The sequence below is a fragment of the Myotis myotis genome, unplaced genomic scaffold (assembly GCF_014108235.1).
Source record: "Myotis myotis isolate mMyoMyo1 unplaced genomic scaffold, mMyoMyo1.p scaffold_m19_p_5, whole genome shotgun sequence".
Taxonomy (NCBI): Eukaryota; Metazoa; Chordata; class Mammalia; order Chiroptera; family Vespertilionidae; genus Myotis; species Myotis myotis.
The window spans coordinates 66,572,655-66,598,188 of NW_023416357.1; the positions used below are offsets into that span (position 1 = coordinate 66,572,655).

The window sequence follows — 25,534 nt, forward strand, 5'->3', positions numbered from 1 at the left end:
TTTGCCAATAGCTGGCACTAGAGGGAGACTTCAAGGCTGAGGAAGAAGGGAGTGCTCCTCCCGTATGCCTTCTGTTCCTTGTCTTACTGTTCTTGTCGGCACCATCCTCGCAAGGATTTCACCCCAGCAGCAGCAGGTTGTTCTGGTAGCACCATTTGATTCTGGTTTGCATTTTTCCAACACTCGCAGAACCAGCACCATTACCTCTCCTGGGGACCCCAGCACCAGCAGTCAGTGCCCCCTCCTCAGAGGTCTGGGTCTCACCCCACAGGGGCTGCCTTCAAGCTCCTGAGACAACAGCACAGCTGAGCAGCGACCTTTCTCAGAGATCTGAGTTTCAACTTGGCAGGACCCCTCCTTGAGCTCTAAACCTTAACAATCCCAAACTCTTCCATCCAATCCCCAGTTCTAGGATGGTAGCTGCTTCCTACAGTTGCTACTGTCTTAGTATTTCCCTTTTGAAAAGTCTTTTCATTTCTTCAATACAACGACATGAAATAGGTAAATAACTGAGCCAAGGCACACAATGAGTATACAGTAAGACAGGAGCAGGGCTTAAACCCAGGTCTTTCCAGTTGCAAAGCCCTTGCTCTTTTAGACACGACACAGTTGTTCAGGATGAAGGCAGATCTGGTCAACTGCTCTCTGGCCTCCTCCAGCAAAAAGACTGGTGTTCAAGCCAGGTGAGCTATGTGAGCACAGCTGGCAGCTGTAAGAGAATATGTGACGCTGGACCCGAGTTAGTTCTATTCCAAGCACTCAAGGAGCCTGCAGACATGGTCGGAGATACTGTAGTAATCTCCAAAAAACCAGGGAGCGCTGCCAGAATACTGGAGGCTGTTAGAGATGTTTCCCTTATCTAAAGTAGATATACAGTTATTTAGTCTCCAGCAGAAATCTAGGATGTACTTGTAAAACCAACTGATTCCCAAGAGCAAGCATATGCAACAACGGAGCGCATTTACTGACATAAAGTCCACTGTGATATGCTCGTGGGTGAAATGGTGAACTGAGGCGTGGGTTCGGATCACAAGTTTGGTGTGCAGATATGCTTGTTTGGCGATAAGGGCGAGGTTCGGGGCAGTGTTGGTGCCTGGGCTAGACCCAGCAGACAGATTTCAAAAGGAAGAGCTGAATCTTCATCATCACTCTGCCCGCAGCTGCAGGAAGGCGGCTGGGCTCCTCCTGGGCCTCCCAGGGAAAACCTAAGGTAGAATGAGGCCCAAAGGATGAGGCCATCAAAGTCATCCTGAGGATCAGATGAAGAAGGTGAGGCAGACCTGGGGATTCTAACTGGAGCCTGAGATCAATCTAGCAAGCCTCGTAGTCAAGCGCTACTTCCTAAGGGAGGACCTCCAGGTTTCCTTCTGCATCTGTTTCCAAGTGGCCTCTCTGCCCAAGAATGGAGATCGTGATGGCGACTGTTGTGGTCATTTATTGGTTTTGCCTCCAGCATTCATTCCTCCTCCTCTGGCAGCAGTTCCTTGATCTTTCTTTGCAGGAACACCCTTTGCTGCATTGGCTACATTCTATGTGGACATCAAGAAGTTCCACGCCACCCAGTATGGGGTGGGCATGGGACCCAAGCTGAGCCATCCTTACAATTTGAATCTTGGTCAGAGGAGCCAAAGACTGAAAACAAAAGCAGCACCTTGAAAAAAAAACCTGTTCTTTAGTTCCTGCTATTTAGATCCTCAAAGCTGCCTCTTGCTCTGCTTTCTCCAGACCTGATTTTTCTCCTCTTCCTTCAATTTTCTGAGCTGCCCAATTTCGCTCAAATAGATCCATTTTTGTCCAGGGATTTTGTTCATTCATTCACTTACTTGCATCCAAGGAATCCTCCCTAATACCACAAGCTGTGTTAGTAAAGGAAATCTAAGGGTTCTCAAACTTGACAGGACTCTCATATGGAAAAAAGTCGGTGTTCGTGTTCTACATTGTTTCTGATTGCACATACCCCCAGGAGAGGTACAGGGAAGCAGACTGAAACTTCTGTGTGTTCAGGCACTGAGTTCATTTTCTTCATCACTACATTCAAATTCCCAACACAGTGCCTGGCAAAGTAGGCACTAAATAAATATCAACTGCAGGAGTAAATGGAAATAGAGAAAGAACGTTCTAACCATTAATTAAATTACGAAACTGCTACATTGTGAGGTAGTGAGCTCCTTGTCACTGAAGAGATTAAATAGAGCCTACCTCACTCAGGATGACAAAAAAAGATCCATGCATTGAGTAGGTGGTTTCCAAAAAGCATCCCAATTCTTGCTTTGTACTTTCATATTTATTTATATTTGCTCTTAGAAAATATTTTGTAAAGTGAGAGTAGACGACTATATACATTAAGAAAATATATAGAGCACAGACTAAACGGTTAGGACAAAAGGTATATAATAATTTTTTAAGGTTAGGAGAGCATTTCTTCACATGCCCATTAAAAAAGCCAGCAAAAGCTGTAGCAGGAGATAGAAACCATTGCTGGACTTGTTTGCAATGACCGACACTTGATCTATTTTTAGTCTCAAGGAAAATGAAATAAGAAAAGGGATAGTTTGGTTGCCATGGTTATTTCCATCCACTGGCTCATCTCACCACCCATTTTCCATCATTACTAATAACCCAGTTTCCCGGAGCGATATCTTAGGAGACTATAACCCAGGCTCTTTATGAAGTGGTTTCCCCTGGTGCTACCCTCGTCTGACCACTTTCTACAGCTCCCATCTGTCCTGCCCATTTTTAGCATATGGCTCGGGGGTGAGAAATGCCCAGCCTAAGGCCACTATGACCTTTCAGTGAAGGTGAGCCTTGTGCATGGTCACAACCAATTAGGGGTCTGAATGGCTCGTGTGTTCCTAAACCTTGAGAAATACATCTTTGCCTGTGTTGCCAGGGCGAAAAGCAGCTGAGGTGGTAGTACTATTTTCTATAATGTTGATTTCCCTTATTTTATAAGTAGCACACATTGACAGGGGAGGCAGGTGGAATCTTAAAAAACACAGTCTGGAGAATATGCTACCTTGTGAAACTGAGCTAGCCCGCTCTCTCATTGCTGTAGGTTTCTTTAGTAGCTAACAAAGACGGTATCTCGACTTTTGGCAGAAGCCCAGGAGGTGGAAGGAATCCGTCTGGAGCCTCTGCAGAGACACTTCGTTTGTGGGGAATGATGCCCACTTGGCAAATCCTGGTCTGTATTACAGCAGATTGTAGAAGTTGGACTTTCTATAGACCCACAATTTTTTAAAAAGGTACTGCTGGTGTCACACATCTCCACCGCTAAACACTAGGTGGCAACCTTGCCTCTTGTGTCACCAGTCAAAGCCATTTTATAAAATCATCATAATTAAGGAGATAAACCACCCAATCTAACTCTTTCTCTCGCACAGTTTTAATATTGGCATCTGGATATAACAAACAGCCAAAGTCCATCCTGAAAGTCAGGCCTAAATCAGGGGAGTGTTAAATGTGTATATAGACTTTTTTTTTTTTCAGTATTCATTTGTACGCCTGCAGGCTCACAATTGTTACGCTTCCCACGCCTCCCTGGGTGTGGACATTTGCAGATTAAATGCATGTTCCAGGAACAGGGATATTCTGTGGTGAGGAAGAGACAAGGTCCTTGCTTTTGTGGAGCTTGGATTGAAATGGAAGAGGCAGACACTAGTAAATGAAAATAATTTTAAATTATAATTGCAATGAGAAAATGAGGACATAATGTACTAGAAACGGAGCATGAGGGGAAGGGGGAAGTGGTCAGGAAAAACCTCTGAGGAGCTGGTATGTGACCCGAAGCCCAAATGAGGAGAAGGAGCCAGCAGGGCCAAGAGCTGGGGGGAGGTGGTCCAGGTGGAGGGCAGAGCACTTTGCGCAGCAGCCCCGGGTGGGGACAAACTATGGGTGTTCAAAAATAGAAAGAAGCTAGTGTGGCTGGAGCATGGGAAGGGGAGGGAAGAGCAGGACAACATGGGGCTAGAAAATCATCCGGGGTCAGACCACATAAGGACAGTTGGCCCAGGAAAGGGACAGACTGTTCTCCAAGCTCAGTAGAAAGCACTGGAGGAAGAGTAAGAAGGGCAAAGGGACCAAGGAGGATGTATTACGCCCCTGACAGCATTCACAGTGGACTGACTAGAAAAACAGCAGATTTAGTAGACATGGCTCCCACCCTAGGACCTCCCATCCCAGCACAGGCCTCAGAGGCACAGCACGCCCCAGTGAAAGCACCCTTTCGAGTAAGGATCTCTGCAGCACGCATCTGTTTTCCTCTGAGAAGCCCACAAACCTTCTTTATGCCAGAAAGAAAAACAGAATTTCCCCACGATGATGTGTACACATCAAGGTGAGGTTCTAGGACACCCCGGTTCTGCATGGCTCTCTTTGCCTGGTACCTAACAACGAAGCTTTGTGATAAATCGTGGTGGCAACCAGTTGGTAGGAGATGGTCTATTTAGTGCACTGACAGGCACTAAATGGACCCATGCTCCGGCCACACTAGCTTCCTTCCATTTTTTTAAATTTTAGTCAGAAGGCAAGCATTCTAAAACACATACAGCCTGGCTCAGCGAGGCCCAAGACTTTTCTTTCGATATAACCACATCCATTCCTATGTATGAGCCACTTTGCTCACTGAACTTCAAGGCGTGGCACTTGAAGTCTTGGGAGGCTGTGAGCAGGGTGGGGTGGGAGGAGCCTCTGCCCCCAGCCATATAAAACCAAGACAAGGTGCAGGACTGCGTTTTCCTGCCAACTGCACATGTGCAGACACACACAGCATTTAGCTGCCCTTTTATCACGTTTCCCCACCTCTTGAGGTTACTCTGGGTCAGAGTCATCAATGGAGAAGCTGGCCCATGTAAGTAACATAAATGAGGAGTCATATCTAGTGACGAAAGGAGACAGCCACTCCCAGCTCCAGGCAACTGTTGTCATGCAAGAATGTGGGTCCTGATGTCATCAGATTCACTAATTTTTCTAGAAAAACTAGAAATCCAGATTTTTAAATGTAATTAAAAATTCCTGATGGCCAAATAAATCCTGCCTATGGGTCTTACATGGTCTGTGGGCCACCCATATATAAAGTCCACTTTGGTCATTTATTCACTTTCTGATATTTACGATGAAAATTTTTTTGCATTGAAAAGTTGAAATAATTTTACAATGGACACTCTGCATACCTAGATTCTATTTGCTTTGTCATATATCTATTCAGCTACTTATTTTAATCAAATTTTAACTGTATGGAAATTTAAAGGGGCAGGAAAGAGGAAAGGAAAAGGGAAGACCTGTAAAGGTGACTCTAGTCCAGCAATTTCAACCTTTTTCATCTCATGGCACACAAACTAAAATTCTGTAGCACACCCAAAAAATGTTTTATTTTTTGCCAATCTGAAAATAAAGTAATTTTGGTTACAGAAAATAATAATAATAGTAATTACCTACCCTTTTTGCTCCAAAGTGACTTTTTAAAAAATCAGACACCTATACTTGTATATAAGGATTTCTGGTACCAAGAATTATCAGACACAACCTTATTATATGATGTGACCAATAAGACACAACTCTATTATATGACAGGGCATTCATACCTGACAGCTATCGTTGTCTTGGCTGTTAGTTAGGTATTGTGTGTTTTAAAAATTCTTGCAGCACCAGTTGAAAATCACTGCTCTAGTCTAGTAACTCCTTTCTTAAAATTCAACTTTAGAGGAGGGAAAATGGTAAATTGCTAATTATCAGGTATAAGTTTTTAGCTGTGCAAAATAACAAGTCCTAGAGATTTGCTCTACAACGTTCTACCTATAGATAGCAATACTGTATCATACACTTAAAAATCTGTTCGGAGGGTAGGTAGGTCTCATGTAAGTATTCTTACCACAATAAAATGAGTAACAATAATAATACATGTTTTAAAATATTAACCTCTTTCATTTGCATAGTTGTCTATTTGGCCATGATTTTAAAATGGGCCTTAGATTACCTTATACACCATAAACTCACACAATGTTATATGTCAATTATATCTCAATTTTTAAGCCTTAGGCCCAGTTGGTGTGGCTCATGGGTTGAGCATCCATCTGTGAACCAGGAGGTCACGATTCAATTCCGTCAGGGCACACAGGGTTGTGGACTCAATCTGCAGTAGGGGGCATGCAAGAAGCAGCCGATCAATAATTCTCTTTCATCATTGATGTTTCTCCCTCTCCCTTTGTCTCTAAAATCAATAAAAACATATTTATTTAAATGAACCTTAGGAGTTAGAGACTTCAAAGTGCTGGTGAGCCAGGTCAGCAATGGGCAGATTCCACCTGCCTCTCACATGACACCCCAGGGAGTGAGCCCCTGGTGCTGAGGGTTTTGTGGATGAGAGAGCATCGTTCTTCTCCCATCTCCATGGCCACAGTCAGAACTTCTGACAACTCAGAAGTGAGGCCTGGAAGTCTGGGCAGATCCATGGGCTGTGGATTACCTCTCTCTGCCCTTAATTTTGTCAGAAAGGACCAGATGCAGACCATGGGATCCCTGCCAGCAGGAGAGTGTGCAGTTAGAAATCTTACTCTCTTTGAGTATCCATGAGCAGGGCCTCTTGGCGCATGGGATGCTCATTTTGTGCAGGAGGTTAGGGCCGAAAGCCTGGGCTGTGAAAACTGATTATTTTAATTAAGTCCCATGAGACTTGATGCAGAACACTTTTCAGAGGTTGAAAATAGCTTTTCTCGGGGTTCCCACATGTGCACTGGGACCTGGGGAGGGTATTTAAATCCTGACAGCCGCTCTTGTGTTGGTTTGTCTGGGGAGATTGATCAGCAGCTTGCTCTTGTCCTCTGTGGCGACTGAGGAGCACCTAGGGACTGAGGGGAGAGAAAGCTTTTATACCGACTACTGTTCCCCACTGCTTTCCACTGAGCTTAAAGAAAATTACATTCCCCATGCGGCAGCAGTGTATCATTAAGGGATGGTAATCACCATGGTAACCAAGGATAGTCTGCTACAAGCAAATGGAAAAAGAAAGAAAAGCATAGGGCCAGAGCTTGCTACACCCACATTAGCTCAAAATGCCAGGCTTTTAAGTAATGTGGAAAGGAATAGTTTTCTAAACTGACAGCTGGACCGAATTTTAGAATCGTTAACTTGTACAAGTGTACGAAGGCTTATGGAACAACCAAGGGCTATAACTGAATATATTCAGGGTCAGCTGATCAAGTAAATAATCAGGCCAGTGACACCGGGGAGTTGGGATGGTGGGGGTTCTGCAGAACTAGATCCAGGCTCTGAGAGAAGCGGCAACAACTTCTGCAGCTGCAGCTAATTGTAGCAATGGGAAAGGCCAGCGTGTTGTGTTAGATGGTGCAATTTCCAAAGAAAGCTGAGGATGCAGATTTTCATATGCAGTAACCCAATTTTGACTACTAATTAAAACTAACCTGAAGCAGATCAATAAGACATATCTGTGAACTCCCAGTTTACGTTGATGCACCAATGGAGAGGACTAAAGGATTGTACTCCTTTAAGAAATTTGGGGAATTATATTACTAGGTTTCCTTGTGTAGAACTACCTTTGTCTTCCCAGAAGGAAGTCTGTTCTTTTGAAGTTCTGCTGGTTTCTGGTTACTAGCATGTTGTCTCAGAGGCTTGTACTTATACATGTTCCATAATTCCCTTTCATTTTGATATCTTTGACAGGTTTTTGTCATCAAAATTATTCTACATCATAAAATAATTTAGAGGCTTTGCTTCTCTCCTCTACACTTTGGATGGTTTAAATAGCATGGGGGTTGTCTACTCTTAAAGACTTGATTGACAAACTTTTAACATTTCTAAATCCCCATGGCCCTTACCAAGTGTGGCCCCCACTCTTTCCACTGACCAGTTCTCCATTCTGAAGGAGAGCCCCTATCCTTCATGTCTTCCACCCCAGTGTATGTTCTCTGCCTCCTTGTCAAGAAACACCTTTTATTTCCCGCCCCCTGCCCCCATCCCCCGCCCCCCCCCCCGCCCCGCCCCAATCCAGTTTCTCAATCCTGATGCCTGAAAATCCCATGTCTCCCTCAGAATGCCTCCCAAGTGGGCCAGGGGCCTTCAAGGGAACTAGAACCCTCTGTGAGAGCCCAGGGTGGCCGAGGTGTGAATGTGGATCAGATTCACTTAGGCTACCCCTTTCATCCTGCTTAGAAGGACTCAAGGTTCTTGTTGCACTTTTTAAAAATTTATTTTCATTGATTTCAGAGAGGGAGGGAGAAGGAGAGAGAGAAAAAAACATCAGTGATGTGAGAGACTCACTGACAGGCTACCTCATGCACTCCCCCTACTGGGGATTGAGCCTATAGCCCACTTATGTTTTCTGACTGCATATGGAATCATAACCTCCTGGTTCATAGGTCGATGCTCAACCACTGAACCACACCGGCCAGGCTCTTGTCACGTTTAATCAGTAGTCTGTAGCGTTCACTAGAGCCTTGTGTATTAAGTGTGGCTCTACTAGGCCAGCATGGAGATATCTCTTCTTCCTCTCTTCCTTTGTCAATTCTTTTCCTCTTCACTTTTCCCTTCCTTTCTCTGTCTCTTTTTTAGTCCTTTCCTCCTGGTAATGGCAGAGGTGTGCATAGATTAGGTTGCAAGAGCAGGAGACATCTTGGTCTATCTTTGTTTAGCTCACATCCTGGATTCTAGCTTTTCACCAACATTTTTATTATCATAAAACCAAGACCATTGCACAGTGTCTCCAAGCCAAATGGGCAATGAAACAGATCATTTAATCTTTTCCACATCCTTTACATAGATGAAACCACTATCAAAATAAACTCCAGCTGAGTGGAAGAGATCCTTGTACCAAATACTCCATGTCTTCACCAGGATGCTGTCAACCTAATGTTGGAGCTCAAGAGTTTTCCTGACCCAGTGGATATTTTTAGTGATGTGGTCCAGAGAAGGAAAGTTCTAGGGCTTGGCCACACGCATGTTAAGAAGGGCAAATTGACAATCCATGCCCCAAAGGCAAGGACCAGAAGTAGCCCTTCCCTAGAGATCTTGCTGTCAAGAGGAAGAATGTGCATGGTCTTGTGGAGGCTGATTCTTTCCAAGTCAGACAAAACTGCCATACATTTCCTGAGATCTTGGCACCCAACTCAATAGACCCTCTTTCTGAAGCCCATCATCCTAGATAAGTTTGGGGCAGTATTATAACCAAGGAATGAAAATTGCTGATAATTCTCACAGTAATAAACATGAACAGGTGGTTGAACAGCAGGCTCTTAAATACTGTGTACAACAAGAGAGGAAAGAGAAAAGATACAACATTTGCACTTGCAAAAATAGCCTGCCTTTAATAACAACTTCACACTGTAAATGCAAATGATATGTTAAACTCTGTGGGGCAACGGCATGATATTGCCATAGTTATTTTGTAGGACAGTAAAACAATGTCAGCATGATCCCTGCTGGGCACTTGTGTGCTAGTTAACACTTTCAAAGGCTCTGACAGGCCACAATTCATTTTAAGGCTTTTCAGGAGTTTTCTCTGGCCCCACTGAGCTTTAGAAGTATGTGAATAACTTCTCTACACATATAGCTTAATGCAGCAGCTAGCTTGGTTTATATTCTCAACTGGTAGTTTTTAAAGGTGCTGTAACCATGTAGGAATTCAAATTATGGACTAGTTAGCAGCCAAGAGATGAGTGGTCCTTCGCTTGAGACTCTACCATCTAGTTATAGAAAATAAATATTAATTTCTCTTTCTGGTTTTGACTTTTCTGTGCCAACATACCCTATTAATGAAGCCCTGGAGAACATAACATCTTTAATCAGATTTTAGAGATGTCAGCACCAACTTTGTCAATAATAACAAAAAAAGTATGGGCCTCAAACATTTTTATCTATACCCCTTCCCCACAAAATTTACCATCCAGAATACTGGCTAAATATGTGAAAGCAGTCGGTCCCATAAATGACTTATTGTACCTTTTTATTGGCTCAAGGCATGTATTAGTATTTCCTTTGAGAATGATACTCCACACTCCCTTGCATTATTTTTCGTGGTTTATTTCAGTCTTCTTTCTCTAGCTTGTGACAAATATTCTTTGCTTGACCAAACTTTAGTCAGTCTCCTGAACCTCGCCCTCAGCCCATCCATGCACTTCGTCGTGAAATCCAGTTTTATAAAGAACCCTGCTAGGTCAGGTTAGCAAGCATCCTCCCTCCTCCATATCTGATCAGGTTCCTCATCCTCCACTTCCTTCCAGGTGATGTCTGCGGCAACAATCCTGTGAGAATCCCCCTCACTCATGATGTTTCCCGTTAGTAATTTGCCACCCTCTCGTCCCACCCTGCTCCTTGGCAATAAATTCCCACTTGTCCATGCTATATTCGGAATTGAGCCCAGTTTTACACTGAGGTATCTTCCCCTATGGCAGTAGTCCTGAATATGATATTTTTACAGCTTTACCTACTGTCCAGCTCTGGTTTTTCTTTGACAGTTAAACAATATAGTCATATATTTATTGCTCACTTCTAGAAAAATTGCTGTAATTAAAAACAAATACCTAGGGCCCTGGCCAGTGTGGCTTGGTTGGTTGGAGTGTTGTCCCATACACCAAAGGTTTTGGGTTTGATTCCCAGGTTTCAGGTTCGAACCCTGTCAAGGTGTGTCCAGGAGGCAACTGATTGATGTTTCTCTCTCCCTCCCTCCCTCTCTCTAATCAATTTTTATAATCTTTAAAAACAAAACAAAAATAAAGACCTATGGACAAGTTAGAAGAAATAAACTTTCAACCCTATGCTGAAAACAGCATAAAAACATAAATATTTAAATTAATGTAGATCAATCCACACATAGCATTACTGAGGCTGTGCTACATACAAAGCATGTGCTAGGCATAGGACTACCATGATGAATACAACATGATTCCTGCCTTTAAAGACCTCACAGCCTATCTAGGTGAGGGAAATGTAGATGTGGAATAATGTATAATAGTAATTAGAAGAGAGAGGATGACTGGATAGGTGGGTAGGGAGGGAAGGAAGGAACCCAGGGATTTGAACAAAGCTCTGTAAGCAGGGGTGAATGCACAAATGCATGCATGAATGAGGGGATCTAGGGAAGGAGGACAGCCATTGATCTCAAAACTATGACAGTCCTGAGGTGCGGGCCTAGTTAAAGGGCGACATCTGACAGAAGGCAGTGGCTGGACTAGTGAGATGTGAAAGGTGAATGACAGGTCTTAGAACTCCAACCGCATTTCTCACTAGGAGGAAGCTTTTGTCCATGAGAAAATTTTCAGTAGAAAAAGACCAGAACTGGAATGGACATTAGAGAACATCTAATTCAGTCCTGAGAGGTTACAATGATGGACCCAAGCTCTAGATTCTATGTCCAGAGGTGTCCTCCCACCCCACGCCCAGTCAGTGCATCACAGCCAAGGCCTCAAGCCACCATGAATAAGGAAAAGAAGAAGCAAATAGAAAAAGGAAGGGGTAAATAGGAAGAAAAGCAGGCAGGGTGGCTGGCCTGTGAACCGCGGCTTCAGATTTGGCCGGCATTTGGTTTGTTCCTTAGCATCTTGCTGGAAGGGAAACTCTCTTGAGCCCAGTTCCCATCAGAGTAAAGGAGTGGCTTTTCACAGCCTGCTACACAGAAACAAGCCTGCCTTCAGTCCCTCGTGGGGAGGAAGGGCTTTTGTGGGATTTCAGCAGCGTTGTTGGTCCTTTCTTTTCCCACTTCACCAGGGCATTTGGTTGCAAGTTTCCAACCCAGCCCTTCAGACTCTTACGGGAAATTCCAAGAGACTAATTAGTCTAGCTACAGAGTCTTTGGCAGCTCAGTCCTGAAGCTGCTCTTTGAATTCTAAAGGAACCAGCGGGGCACCTGGGCCTCTCCTCCTAGGCTTTCCCAGCAGTGACCCAGAGACCTGGGTGGGATGGGTTTCCCCACATGCAACAAAACTGACCCTTGATGTCTTTGCCCCAGCATCCTCCTATACCAGGTGTGCTGAATTAAATATTCTTCCTATGGAAGAGGAGGTTTTAACCCATTGGTTCTTAAACTCTAGGGCAGGGGTGGGCAAACTTTTTGACTCGAGAGCCCAAATGGGTTCTTAAACTGGACCGGAGGGCCGGAACAAAAGCATGGATGGAGTGTTTGTGTGAACTAATATAAATTCAAAGTAAACATCATTACATAAAAGGGTACGGTCTTTTTTTTTTTTTTTTAGTTTTATTCATTTCAAACGGGCCGGATCTGGCCCCGCGGGCCGTAGTTTGCCCACGGCTGGGCTAGGGTGTGTCACAACTAGTGTAGGGTTTGCTAAAATGCAGATTGCTGGGCTCACCCCCAGGTTCTGATTGGCAGGTTCAAGAGGAAGTCTGTATTTGCCTATCAAACCAGATCCCTGCTTGTGTACACTGAAGCAGGAATCAGGTCTTGCGTTTGTTTTGTTTCTCCCTGAAAACAAGTTCTTCTCTGCCCACCTATACCTCAAAATTGCTAAGAATTTCTAAATTAGGAACCAGACCTTGTGTTTTTTTGGGTTTTTCTCTTCCTGCAAACAAGTTTTTCTCTGCCCTCTTACACCTCAAAATTGCCCTTTGCCCTTCTCCTTGGGAACATACTCATTTCATTGATTAATTACCATTCAATCTACTTATCACTACAGCAGTTTTGTTTCTGGCTTCACGAGACATTCTTATTTTATTTCCTGCCCCTCTTATCTAGACCAGAATCTTATTTATAATCTCCAGGCCCACATATGCGTATAATAGAAACAATAGAACAATACAGCCCAGAGAACAAAGGCAGTGTTCTTTCCTAAGAAAAAGGAGCTTTAGCTGAAAGCTTATACAAGCTTCAGATATGAAACGGAGCTGCTTGTACATGGAGTGATGGTAAATTTCCTGCTAGCTAATAGGCTCTGCTAGTGAGGAACTTTTCTCCCTGGAGAGGGTTAGGAATTGGTGCCAGAATTAATTAAGGAATAAAGGTGAGTGAATCGTTTTCTCCATTGAATAGATTCTATGCCAGAAGGCCTTGCTTGCTCTCTAGTAATACCAGACAAGATATAGTGTGAGTTTCCCCCTGGTGCCCTGAGCCTTCCTGTATAAAATGCCAGGGCAAGGCCTTTATGCTAGTGGAAGGGTTGGGTAAATCCACAAACTCCCACTCATAATGATTTTTCACACATTGGACTACTTCTGAAGAGGCAAAGCAGCTCCATGGGCAATATTTCCAAGCTCATGAGAGGACATAATTAGAAGCTGTTTTTGGAGGTAGCCATCTGGAGCCCCCAGATGGATGGCCTGGAGTGGAGACAGACAGGGATGTAGTCTACTCTGGATGTTACCAGATACCAAATGGGACAGCTTATTTGCAGGTGGAGTGGAGCAACAGGGCAGATGCTAAAGCAGCCATGGGCAAACTACGGCCCGCGGGCCGGATCCAGCCCGTTTGAAATGAATAAAACTAAAAAAAAAAAGACTGTACCCTTTTATGTAATGATGTTTACTTTGAATTTATATTAGTTCACACAAACACTCCATCCATGCTTTTGTTCCGGCCCTCCGGTCCAGTTTAAGAACCCATTGTGGCTCTCGAGTCAAAAAGTTTGCCCACCCCTGTGCTAAAGAGTTGTGAAATGTGGGCTGAACATGGACGAGAATATCTCCAAGAGAGAAATGACAGAGGGTTGTGGAGAGTTGTGATGAATAGACATGGATATTTGGAGGGACTATTCAACCACTGGAGCATGAGGGAAATGCTGTCAACTGACAGTGAAAGTAGCTTGTGGAGTTGGTGGGACATATTGAATAGACTTGTTAGGTTACTACCTGAGCTCCACCATTCTGGGTACAACCCGTTGTATGGGTTGGAATATTTCTTTTCTTTTTTTTTTTTTTTTTAAGGGAGAGGGAGAGAGAGAGAGAAACATCAATGATGAGAATCATTGATTGGCTACCTCCTGCATGCCCCTTACTGAGGATCAAGCCTGCAACTTTTTTATTTATTTATTGTGGGGTTTTTTGGGTTTTTTTATTGCTTAAAGTATTACAAAGAGTATTACATATGTCTCCCTTCCCCCCCTCCCCCTCTTGAGATTCCCCCTGCCTCCCCTACCCCGCAATGGCTTGTGTCCATTGGTTATGCTTATATGCATGCATACAAGTCCTTCGGTTGATCTCTTACCCCCGCTCCCGCCCCCCAACCCTCCCCGGCCTTCCCATTGTAGTTTGACAGTCTATTCAATGCTGCTCTGCCTCTGTATCTATTTTTGTTCATCAGTTTATAATGGTCTTTATTATCCATAAATGAGTGAGATCATGTGGTTTTTTTCTTTCATTGACTGGCTTATTTCACTTATCATAATGCTCTCCAGTTCCATCCATACTGTTGCAAATGGTAAGAATTCCTTCTTTTTTACAGCAACATAGTATTCCATTGTGTAGATGTACCACAGTTTTCTAATCCATTCATCTGCTGATGGGCACTTAGGCTGTTTCCAGACCTTTGCTATGGTAAATTGTGCTGCTATGAACATAGGGATGCATATATCCTTTCTGATTGGTGTTTCTGGTTTCTTGGGATATATTCCTAGAAGTGGGTCACTGGGTCAAATGGGAGTTCCATTTTTAACTTTTTGAGGAAACTCCATACTGTCTTCCATAGTGGCTGCACCAGTCTGCATTCCCACCAGCAGTGCACGAGTGTTCCCTTTTCTCCGCATCCTCTCCAGCACTTGTCGTTTGTTGATTTGTTGATGATAGCCAGTCTGACAGGTGTTAGATGGTACCTCATTGTTGTTTTGATTTGCATCTCTCGGATGATTAGTGACTTTGAGCATGTTTTCATATGTCTCTTGGCTTTCTGAATGTTCTCTTTTGAAAAGTGTCTATTTAGGTCCTTTGCCCATTTTTTGATTGGATTGTTTATCTTCCTTTTGTTAAGTTATGTGAGTTCCCTATAAATGTTGGAGATTAGACCCTTATCGGTGATAACATTGGCAAATATGTTCTCCCATGCAGTCGGCTATCTTGTTGTTTTGTTGATGGTTTCTTTTGCTGTGCAGCTTTTTATTTTGATGTAGTCCCATTTGTTTATTTACTCTTTAGTTTCCAATGCCCTAGGAGCAGTATCAGTGAAGAAATTGCTTCGGCATATGTCTGAGATTTTGTTGCCTTTGGATTCCTCTAGTATTTTTATGGTTTCCTGTCTTACATTTAAGTCCTTTATCCATTTTGAGTTTATTTTTGTGTATGGTGTAAGTTGGTGGTCTAGTTTCATTTTTTTGCATGTATCTGTCCAATTTTCCCAACACCATTTATTGAAGAGACTGTCTTGACTCCATTGTATGTTCTTGCCTCCTTTGTCAAATATTAATTGAGCATATTGGTTCGGGTCGATTTCTGGGTTCTCTGTTCTGTTCCATTGATCTATATGTCTGTTCTTGTGCCAGTACCAGGCAGTTTTGAGAACTGTGGCTTTGTAATACAGCTTGATATCAGGTGTTGAGATCCCACCTACTTTGTTCTTCTTTCTCAGGATCGCTGCAGCTATTCGGGGCCTTTTTTTATTTCAGATGAATTTTTGGAGAGTTCGTTATAGATCTGTGAAATATGCCGTTGGTATTTTAATTAGAAGTGCGTTGAATTTATAGATTGCTTTGGGTAGTATGGACATTTTAATGATGTTGATTCTACCAATCCATGAACATGGTATGTTCTTCCATCTGTTTATGTCTTTCTGTATCTCTTTTTTCAACGTCCTGTAGTTTTCTGAGTAGAGGTCTTTTACCTCTTTAGTTAAGTTTATTCCTAAATATCTTAATTTTTTTGGTGTGATGGTAAATGGGATTGTTTTGGGGTTGGAATATTTCACCTTAACCTTGAGCGTTCTCCAAGATTCCATGTTGTACTGGACTGGCTCACAGCCATGACATTTTGCAACAAACTGTACTACCCCTCCTTTCCACAGTAAGGTATTTGGTGCTGGAGTTATACAAAAATGACCAAAATAAAATCACTGAAGAAAAGACCAAATGATCAAAATAAAATTACTAAGTAAAATCGCTAGTGAAAAGTATAACACTTTTCAACTCTGAACTCAGTATTTATTTAGACAGATTCCATCTTTCATTTGTGCCTTCATTTTCTTTATACCTAACTCTGTTGTTTCTTTCTTACCATGTTCTTGTAGAAATCTAGACTTTGGTCTAGAAGGCAAGCTCCAGAAGGGCGGGAACTCTGACTGCTTTGTTCACAACCATATACTCAATGCCTAGTGCCTGCCTGGCATAGTATGTGCTCAATAAACATTTGTTGAATGAATAAAGAGAGGGAGGAGGTGCTGACCAGAAAGATGGAAAAGAGAAGAAAAGTTTCTGAACTGTATGGATCTGGCCTGCAGGCCCCTTAACTAGTGCCATCACTTTGGATGATGCACCTGAAATTCTATAGTAATTGCTGAAATAAGTCACTGAGAAAGTAGACATACCTTTCCCACCTGTAAAACAGAGGTAATTGTGCCTGTCTTGTAGGGGTGTTGTAGGGATTAAAGAAACACATGTAAGGTATTCAGCTCTGCATTTGATGCAAAGTAGGAGCTCAGTAAATTATAATCATTATTGTTATTATTGGTTTGTTTATCCCCTATAGTCAATCATTCTGCTGTTCTTTTAACTTTAGCCAAGGACATCCCTAGAAAACTAGGCCTATGTTAATCCATGTAGTTTGCAATTTCATGTTTTTAAATTCAGCAATATACTGTATTGTTCATATTTTTCTTTTCCCAATTGGAAAGATGCCCAAAAGCAAATAACCAGTCACATATAGATTAAACAGCAATTTCCAACCACTGTGCAGATACTCTGGTAATGAATTTAGCATGCCAGTCAATTGAATGTGGGAATTTCCAAGCAGACTCTGGGCCTTCAGTATCAAGAGAATTATATTTGCCATCTACTCTCTCTGGCTGTACTGTAGTGAGGATTACTGAGTTGATATGTATTAAGTACTTTGACCTGCAGGGAGGAAAAGGTGTCATAGAAACACAAAGAGGTAGTAAATGCCAAACAAACTTCTTTAACTGAATGGCATGCTGGAGGCTTTAGAAAGAAAATCATAAGGAAATAGTAAATTATAATTTCCATCAATAATTCAGCTCCCTTATGGTTTTTTCATGCATGGATGAGCGAGTATACAAAATAGAGAATGGTTCTAAAATTTATGAATTTGCTCCTGTTTAAACTTTAAACATCTCAAAGCTAATTAGTGTTTAGTTTTCATTAAGTTCTAATGAAAGCACTTCATACATATGCTGGGTCCTCACAGCACAAAGATTCATCAAATATTTTATGTGATTGAGTTTATGATCAAGGCAAAATGCCTTAATTAAATAAGTAATTAGCCTTGAGGAGAGAAATGAACACAGAAGTCCAACTAGTGAATTTAACTCTTCCTCCCAATAACAACCAATAGTCATTTCATAGTCTGCAGTTAGATAGTATAGTTATATAGATCATAGGAATTACACACGATCCTCTGGAATGCACAATGGCAAAATAAAAACTCAGGGTAAAGTACAAACTTAAATACGATGTAGCAGAATGATGATTAGCCTGGGTGCCAAGAAACCTGGTTTTGATCCGGGCTGCCATGCATAGGTAGCTGTGTGACTTGGGAGAAAGCACCTTCACCTTTCTGGGCCTCTGTTTTCTCAATTACAAATGAGGAAAGCTGGACTACATGATTTCTAAAGTCCCTTCCAGCACTTACATTTTTCAAGCCTTTGTGGAAGAATTCCTCCCTTTCAGTTCTTATTTTGGAAACCACTTGCTTCCTAGCACTGTGCCTGTCAAATACCATTGCTGCCAGCAACTTACAAGGTAGGTCTGTCGGTGCATGAGAGAGGCATCTGCCTGATCTAGTTTTGTTTACTGTGGCAGCATTTCAGCACATCCTCTGTGCTTTCAGCAGGAAGCAGCCAGGCAGCAAAATTGCTCCAGCAGAAAACAAACCCAGCTGCAGGGCATCTTCGAAATGCTCCCTATGTGTTTTTCGATTTAGCCTATTAAAATTTTAAAACACAATTTAGAGCTACAGTGTACCGTCTTCTGTTACAAAAATGAATCCACATTTCTCGTTTCTGGGTTTGGGGTGCAGGGGAGGGTAGGAGGGAAGGAGAATGCTCAGGGAGAAAAGATATTTTAGAATGTGGAGCGTGATTTGCCTTCGATCCCTCCTGTCCAAGCACTCATTACCTGTGTCTCATTCAAGGGCTTGAGTCCCAGTCTCCCCACAACCCAGCCGGTTCACAACTGCAGGTTACAAGAGGGGGTTGGAGCAGGGCCAGCCTAACCTGCAGGCAGAATGGGTGGTTTGGGTGAGAGGTGTGATCTGAGACGCTGTGGGTTGGGATTGGCAGGAGGGGTGGAAGTGATGGACAGAGAGGACATCTGAGCAGGAGGGGCAGAGTAACAAGCCACGGAGGAAGGAAGAGCCTGGTATGTTTGGCTCCTGCAAGTAGTTTTCAGTGGCTTTGTGTTTAATGGAAGGAAAGCAAGAGATAAGATGGAGAAATAGGTATCAAACTTGATGCACAACGAATATTTTTGTGGCCCAGCCACTATAACGGTATGTAAGAAACGTTTTAATAAAAATTTCATAACTTAATTTTTACAGTATTCTGTTATACATCGTTAATAATAACAAATTACAAAGTTCGCTAATGACTGATTACTATAATCATGTTGCATTCATTTCCCTTACGCGCCTTACACACAGGCACACTGTTTCTCTCCACTAATACTAGCAGCGAATATTTTAGCAGCTGATTGCCACATCATTAGTCCTGGACTGACTTGTTTGGTGTGCACAACAGGAAATATTTCACTTTTGGAGAACAAGAAAAATAGGTTTATTTGCGTTATGCTTATTAATTTGTGCAGTTACTCAGTGTCTGGTAAGTTAATGTTCAAGAAAAAAATATTAATTTTTATTAAAATGTTCTATTATTTTATGTTAATGATTACTCATTTATTTCAGCCCTTTGTGTTCAGCATGTCTCTATCAAAATAAACCTACGTTTCTATGAAAATTGAAGCTTTTGACTTTTTGCGGCCACATAAACTTAAACCTTGTTTATTTGACAGTGTTGGCCTTTGAGTTTGACATGCTTGATGTAGAGTCTGGTCAGACTGTGTCATGCTGTCCAGACCCCTATTCCAGGACTGAAGGACTTACTCTATAGCTACTACTCACCCAAGGTCACTCCTCTCCCCAGGGGTTACCCACACCCATTGACTTGTCCATGGTGGAACATTGGGTAGAGATCAAGGCTTCCAAGAGCATTTCCTGCATGCTAATCTGCAACTCAGATTTTGCTTCTCAGATTTGAAACACTATGCTGGAAAGATTGATGGTACACCATTGGCAATTGTGAGACGCTGAGAGGTTGTCAACAGAGGTTAACCCTAGTTAGATTTGCAATTTTTAAAAAATATATTTTTATTGATTTCAGAGAGGAAGGGAGAGGGAAGGAGAGAGAGAAACATCAATGATGAGAGAGAATCATTGATTGGCTGCCTCCTGCACGCCCCCCTACTAGGGATCAAGCCTGCAACCTGGGCATGTGCCCTCAACCGGGATTGAACCTGGGACCTTCAGTCCATAGGCCGACACTCTATCCCCTGAACCAAACCAGCTAGGGCTAGATTTGCAATTTTAAAAGATTGCTCTGTGGCAGTATTTAAAGGGTGTATTGAAGTGGGCAAACCCAAAGGAATAGTGTCATGTTGGAAATGACCTTGATGCAATGTAGCTTCGAAACCAGGAGAGCTATTCCAGAAGCAGACCTCTCCCTCAGAACAGACGAGCTCACAGTGCAAATTAAAATGCTCAAACCACGCAGTTCATTAACCAATCCCAAATATGTGGTGAAAAACAAGGGGAAGGGATCGGGTGCAAGCAGGTGAAAGGACCATGCTAGCTGAGTTGTGTTCATATGTCCTCCTGACCCCACCCCCACCCACATCAGCCATCCCCACTGTTGGCGTGGTTATGATGATCTAATTTGACAGTTGAGCAAGGGGCAACAGAAAGGAGGTATCTGAGACCAAAGACACACTCTCTATTGAAGGGGAACAGGGCAAGTACACCTGGCCACAGCTGTCGTATCCCAAATAACCCACTGACCAGCTACAAGTTTTGAGTGCAATTGGCAGAGCACCTGTGGGGCCAGAAAGGAATCATAAGCATATTGAGTGTCACCATGGGGTGACTGGTGAGGGGAGACATATCACTGTCAGCCAGTGAAAGCAATCATCCCTCTCTACCTGTAAGCAACTCTTGTTGGCTATATCATATTTTCTATTTCTTCTCTATCCTCTGCATGTCTCACAGATTAATAACTTACTATCTATTTTAACACATCTTGTGAATTCTGTCTCGCATGCTGCTTGTTTAATCATTTCCTGTACTTAATACGTGCTGTGAGTTTTGCCTATATCTCACAAGCTCTTCATTTACTTACTACCAATGCTTCATACTTCCTAAGAGTTTGTTGGGGTCCAACCCCAGCAGGTCCAGGGGTCCCCAAAGGTGTGGATGGAGTCGGCGAAGAAGGAATGATACCGAGACTGCGTTCAGTTGATCAGCAGCCTACCCAGGATCTCTAGCCAGGTTCTGTGTTTTATTGTCTTGTTACATCTATATTTATACCAGTTGAGTTTAATCCTGTTAATTTCTATTCCAAAGGTTAGGGCGTTTCTTATCTCCATTCCAGGGAGTAAAGATTATGTAGTTTAAGGGTGATTGTTCGTGGTTAAAGTGATTAACTACCGCCTGACACTTAGTTAAGGGGTTTTATTCCCTCCCTAACTTCAGGGAAAAATCCCTACCTGGGGAAACAACCTTTCTCGGAGAGGTGACCTTGGTTAAAACACATAGCACCAAGAAGGTGAGCAAACATATTAAGAACAGTATGCCATATATGCCAGGTCCCTTGAAACATATGCTGTGCAGATGTTTCTTCCCTGCAGCGACTGTGTCAAGCAGCAAGGATGGATTTTATCCACTTCCTCCTTCTAAGATTTACATATTTTGAATTCATTTATCTGGATCTCTGAATAAAGGTGGGAAATACCAGACGTGAGATACTTACAGATATCTGTTCCACCCTCCCCTGTAGATTAATTGTAATGCAATGAATCTTGAATGCAAACTACAGATGCATGCTTTCTAGAGCATCAAGAGAGAGCCTGTTGAGTGACATATTGCCATTCTGCTACATTTTTCTGTCAACTGCTTCAAGTGTCACCAAAACTCCTGCCCACATAGCAAGGAGACATAATCCCACTGCTCTCCTGTCTGCAACTTTTTCTGCAGCCTAGAATCCTCTTTTTAACCTGAGCCTTTTTTTTCTTCCAGAGTAGAAACTGCTTCTACTCTTGCTTTTTATCAGAGGTCTTTTCTGCTGTCTCAATTCAGCCTTATGTATGTAGTGGTTATAATATATCTGGTCACAAAACTTGGCTATCTAAAACCCTGTATTTCACATAACTGACTCCAGTTTCTATCATGAGTCCCCATTCTACTTGATGGCAGAACTGGAAGCAAGTCAATTCCAGGTAAACTCAGTCCATTCAGGGTTTTTCTCCCTCCCCAGAGAGTTTGGAGGGGACTGTTAGAACATCTGGACATGGAGAGGGCTCCTCTGGTCCTTGGTTGTCATCTGTCCATGCTGGCATCCTCTGCCATGCCTTGTTCCTAGAAGTCACCAGTTGTCAGCATCTCTCCCCGCTGGCATCCACAGAGGCAACTGAGTTCCCATCTGGCCTTGGATATAAGGACAGTGCTGACATCTGCTCCTGGGCCCTCTCTTCCCAATACAAAGCATCTCCTAATCTGCCAGGCCTCCTTGAGATAGTCCTGAGCCTGTCTCACACAAGCATGGATGCACGGCTGGCAACTCCAAGCTGGGAGACTCAGGACTGACCTGCAATGCTGAGATTTCTTACTCTACCCCCTCTGTCCCCCCCCCACACACACACACATATACACTCCCTATCCCCTCACACACAAGAGCAAAGGGCTAGACAGTCTCAGACCTTGATCTTTCCTGGGATTCCCTGAGAGGACAAAGCAGACCCTCTCAGCCCTTGAGCCCTGCATTCATCATCAACCCAGAAAGGGGCCAACTCAGGGCCACCCCTTAGAGACACACAGCAGTCTTTTCCCTCTTCTCCCTTATTCCTCATTCACAGAATCTTCACCTATCAGAGCAAACAGGAAAAACTGCTGGCTCAATGTGTGGCTACAGAGTAGGGGCAAACAATACCCTTTAAACATACAATCAATAATTTTAATTAAATTTTAAGGCACAAAATATACTTAAAATACATTAACACTTCAAAAATATTCTATTTTTTTTTCAAATGGGAACTTTTTTATTTCAAGAAAAATGATTTTAAATATAATAATGTTACATGCAATAAACATTAATATTTTAAGAAAAACGATCTTAAATATAATAATACATGCAATAAATATTAATATCTCATGAAAAACTATTTTAAATATAATAATGTTACATGCAGTAAACACCAATTATTCAAGAAAAATGATCTTATAATATTACATGCAATAAACATTAATATTTCAAGAAAAAAGAATTTTAAATATAATAATAGTTCCCAAACTGTACTAACATAGTATGATATCACTAAAGTTGTAGGAAATATTAAAAATATTATTCTACCACATCTTGTCAGAACCTCAGAAGTCTGCCTTCAATTCCCTCATTCTCATCAAGAAAAATTACATTAAAAACTGGACACAATCCTATCTAATAAAAGACAAAAGGGTAATTGACCATACCTTCGCTACGCTTCCCATTGGCTAATCAGGACAATATGCAAATTAACTGCCAACAAAGATGGCGGTTAATTTGCATACGTAGGCTCCAAGCAGTGGAGCAAAACGTACCTGAAGCCAGCGGAGCAGCCAGGCCTCACGGCCCCGGAATCAGCAGAGCCGCAAAGCCTGATGGCTGCGGGGGGGCTCTGGCCGGAGCCCAGCCAGAGCGAAGGCCTGGGTCCTGGGTGCCAGAGGAAAACTGGTGCCAGCAGCCAAGGGAAAGGAAGGCCTATTGCACGAATCTCTTCGTGAAACAGGCATCTAGTTTGTTACTATCATAGCCAATATTTATTGAGGCTTTTTATATACCAAGCAGAGTTTCAAATTCCTTACATTTATTACCTTATTTAACCCTCACAACAACCTGGTGAGGTAGACACCATTGATTACCCCATTTTATAAATGAGGAAATTGAGAGTTGTTGCTTGCAGTGACTGAGTCCATAAATGATGGCTCTGATCCAAAATCCCAGGTTCTGAATCTCTATACTATCTTTTATCGACCCTGTGAATTATAGACCTGACCAGGTTTTTCTCTTGGTCATGGCTACTAGAAAGCTTAGCAATAAAAAGTGTATACATCTTGGAGTGTCCTTATTCCTGGCTATTATATAGGGTGTCCCAAAATTCACACAAGATTTGAATTTTGCGTGAGCATTAACAACAACAACAACAACAACAACAACAAAGCCTAATTTTACTTGGTTTATTGAATCAGATTCTAATATCTGTTGCCCTTTGAGTTCAATCCCTTCAATTTGATAAGCATTACCAAGTACCAATTATGGCCCAGGAGAAGGGACAATGAAGACCAGTGAAGACCACGGCTTTGCCTATGTGCCAGCAAAGCCGTGGAGGCCATTTACCCAATGTGCTATTCCATACATAACCCTATACTGTATACTTTATGAATCAATAAAAAATTTACAATTTTTAATTATAAACCCGTGTTTTCTGTCAAAATTGGGACACCTTATATATCCCTACCTTTGTATTCTTTATTCTTTTTTTTAATTTCCTAATTAAATTCCCTTCCCATCTTTTATATATCCAGGTAAGTTGCCACATAGCCTTTCAGAAGAAGTCATTACATGCCCCTCCTTAGATTCTCATGACCTTGTCTGTCTCCCAAAGCTGCTTGCTCTGCCTTTATCACCACTCTGCCACGTGCCCTGCGCAGACTTCCCTGAGGCCCACCCCTCATGTCTCTGCCTCCTCCCAACATTTCTGAACTCAAATGAAGTGCCAGAGAGACCAAGTGATGCAAGCAGGAATAGCAGGGAGTTTACTCTCTGTATGTTGCCTTTAGCCAATGGGCCACAGGAGATGGGAGGAAGACAGCAGATAAATGTGCTCTCTGTGCCTATGTTCAATGGATCATTTCAAGGCACAGATTTTCTGAACAGCCCCTCCAGAAATACTCCATGCGCTCAGGCAATCCCCTGTACATCTTCAAATCTTGTGAAGAAGTAGCCAGCTTGGTATTTGCTGAAATACTCACTGTCAGTCAGTGGGTGGTTGTGAGGGTAACTTCCAGGAAAAGGTGGGTCACTTCAGCTGAAGGCAATTCTCCAGAGAAGAGGGCAGCTGTGAGCCATTAGCAGCCAACACTCATAGCATCTGGGGAAATGATGCTCTGACTTTGTAATGGGTGGACCAATCAATTATCATCCACCACAGGAGATAAAAACAAGTGTATTACTTGGAAATTGATAGAAATTTGAGATATCAAGGGTCAAGTAGGCAGTTGAAAAGTCTATAACTCAGGGAAGGGGGTCTGAACTGGATATATATATTTGGTAGTGGTCAGTATTTAGATGGTATTTTTTAAATCATGTGGATAGCTCTACTGATATGCTAGAAAAAGTTCTAGCATAGTGAAGTAAAAAGGAAGCTGCAGAATAGTGTTTATAATACAGCCTTTTGTATAAAAAAGAGGAAAACTAAGATACACATATATATACAACAGGAAACATTTGCATTTACAAAAGGAAACCCTGGAAGAATACACAAGGAACTAATAGAAGTGCTTATCTGAAGGGTAACGGGGAAGAGGTGCATATGGAGAGGAATAGGCATGAGACTTCTTAACATGTTTTTATATCATTTCCGTTTTCTAAGTTATTGCCTATTATAAAAATAAATCCTGTTTTAAATTTTGTTTTAAAGAAAGAAATCCATGTAGAGAGTTGAAATCTTCCATGAAGAAAGAAAGGAGGAGAGAGGAGAGCCCAGATCCAAGGCCTAAAGAAGATGGACGTTTAGAATTTTGGAGGAAGGACCAACAAAAAGAGCAAGAAGCAGAAGGTAAGAGGTAAGAGGAGAAAACCAGGAATGAGTGGTGTTAGGATTCCTTTCATGAAAGCAGCGGTATGTGAGCTGTGGTGAAACCATTGGGAGCCTTATTTAGCCGTGATGGGAGTATTTACACTGTGGGGAAAGGAAACGGATACACGTCAGGGCTTCTCCAGCTAGGAGCCACTTTGCCAGCACACCACTGCATGGAGTCAGGAGAAGGAAAATTCTGAGAATGCCACCGAAAGACCAAATGAAACAAGCACAGAAAAATATCTGTCATTCGTAGGGTTATCAACATGGAGGTCACTGATAAATCAACTAGAGCAGTTCCAGTGGAGAGCGGGGCATGG

At 42.5% G+C, this 25,534-nt stretch overlaps 1 pseudogene; it reads left to right on the forward strand.

Moving 5' to 3' along the window:
• LOC118656948 overlaps window positions 1–25,534 on the forward strand; it is a 103,122-nt pseudogene that overhangs the window by 10,303 nt on the left and 67,285 nt on the right.